This window comes from Myripristis murdjan, chromosome 8 (genome assembly GCF_902150065.1).
Source record: "Myripristis murdjan chromosome 8, fMyrMur1.1, whole genome shotgun sequence".
Taxonomy (NCBI): Eukaryota; Metazoa; Chordata; class Actinopteri; order Holocentriformes; family Holocentridae; genus Myripristis; species Myripristis murdjan.
In genome coordinates, this window is record NC_043987.1 from 18,570,172 (window position 1) to 18,572,722 (window position 2,551).

Sequence of the window (2,551 nt, forward strand, 5' to 3'; positions counted from 1 at the left end):
AGTTCAGTCCACTTTTGTCAACAAAACAACTTTCACCGCGTGGCTAGGTATTGCCACAAACAAAATTATCATGTTTAAAGAAAATTTGAAGATCATGGAAATATGAATGCAAAATTTAGGGATTTTCCCTAAATGACAAAAATTACTTCTTTCTGACTTTTATGCAAAAGTTGATGTCCTTCATCCCCTATCAGTGATATATCAGCTGTCTCTCATCTGGTAGAGTCTCAAAAGAGTATTCTGATTGACTGGCAGCCATCCTACAGCCAGTGACACAATATACATAGGTCCTTAAAAATAGATCCTTATCAAATTTATCAAAATAAACCACAAAAATACTGGGTTCAAAAATGTATTTAATTAAAATAGATGCATTTTGTATTTTCAAACATCAAAAAATATATTCACATATGATAATAATATTTCCAAAAGTGTCAGAGCCAATGCATAAATGAAAAATGTAAATAAAATAAGAAAGCAATTATATTATACATGAAAATCAAATGAACATAAATAAATGTGCTGTCACTTCTTCTTTTTTCTTTCAGCAAACCTATTATAACCTACTGCTGCAAGTCACATTTGCACCAGCTAAGAAACACAGAAAGCGCATGTGACTTGCTGTACTTGCACAGTACTGATCCCCAACTCCGGTGTTAAGCATGGTGTTATATTCTGGTGTGGTATTCAAATGTATTTCAGTGTGACCTCATGTGCTCTAACTGACCATTTCCTGCAATGCCTGAAAAAAGAAAATGGAACTTCTGTATATTTAATTCCTGTTGTCACATGCAGTGTATCACGCTCTCCTACTGGGTCCCTAAGTGAGTCCAATGTGCAAACCAGTAGGAGAGCACTGTGTGGCAAACTGTGCATGACAACAGGAAGCAAAGACAATAGACAGAATAAATTGATTTTAGAATGGCAATTGGATTCACCAGTTACACGCTGTTACATTTATGTTGTTGGAAACACAGCATCCTAGCACCAGCAAAGTATTGCTTTTGTTTTCGGCCGTGCTCACACGACTTAAGTCATTTGTTTTAGCAGCATTTACCATTTTGTTTTTTAATTTATCCATGAATAGCAGCGGACAAGTTCGTCGGCTAATTACAATAATGCATGGCTTGAACTTTGACACAGCCTATCATCACATTATTCAGCTGTGTAGTTATTTAAAAAAACAGCCCCTGATCTTTGATTTCAAATTTGGTCTCTGTTGAAAAGTATTTTTTGTGTTTTTTAAAATACAAAATATCCCAGAAGTAACATATTACAAATTACTGGTATTATTATTATTATTATTATTATTATTTTCAGATTGATCAAATTACTAAATGTTCAAAAGTAATTAAAATATGTACTTCAAATACTTTCAATTAAAATATTGCCTATGCCTGCCTACAGCTAGGGGTCAGCCCGGGTCTCCTGCTCCTCATAATGAGATGTTTTTGTCTGCACATTAATTCCTTCCCACGGGTGCATTAATGAAATAGCCACCTGGCCTGAACAACTCCAGGAAGATCAGGCTAGGAGAACCTGTTGAACCCTGGTCCATTCAGTGCATGTGTATCGATCCTGAGGACACCGGCACAAATGCCAGGTAATTTGTAGAAACTCACCGAGAGAACAGGACGACTAAAAATACGATGCAAATGTTTCAGCCTGTTCTGTCCTCGTGGAGTTCCACTATCATCATCATCATCACCCCAAAAGGCTGAAACAATCCTGATGGATCAAACAAGACAATTTTCTGGTGGATGGAAACAGTTCCAGTGAGTTAAGTTTCCTGAGGAGGAATGAGATCATTGTTCAAAACTCTAACTAAAACAGACCAGAGAGGTAAAACCACAGATGGCCCTCTCAGTTTCTCATTTCACACCATACATTCAGCGTCATGATGTACGTCGAGTGGTAAGTCCAACATCAGATTGCATGCCACACACAAAAATAGATGCTGACAGATTTTGGGTTTATCAAAACATACAGCCGCTGGGCAAACTAAACCTAGGTTGATGCCTGACCTCTGATAACGCTATGAAACCTGAGACCTTTGTATTTGAAAACATTAGGCTTGTGCTTCATTCAACAGTTTACCTACAACATGGTCCAGGCTTACACGCAACTGCCCCAGGCCTCACGCCATCACCATCTCAGCACAATATAAACACCCATCCGATCAGCACGCATGGTCAAATGGCCTATTGCTTCTGCGGCAAGACCCAAATCAACAAGTCGCTCTCTCTCTCCCTCTGTGTATGTGTGCGTCCACTTAGGCACTTTCACTTACTGAATTGAACTGAGCAACACTAATTCTCCATAGAGAGCGAGAGAGAGATAGAAATTTGAGTTTAATTAACCTGTAATCACTGGGAAAAAATGAACTTCTAGGAATGTTCCAGATTGCTGAAAATGACTGAGTGGCGGTGAAGGCTAAATGCATCATTGACCACAGTGGACTAAAAGCCATAGCGAATGAACAAATAAATTGTTATTATTATCATTATTGATTTAATTTTTGTGTCATGCCATGAGGTCCATGGACCATCCT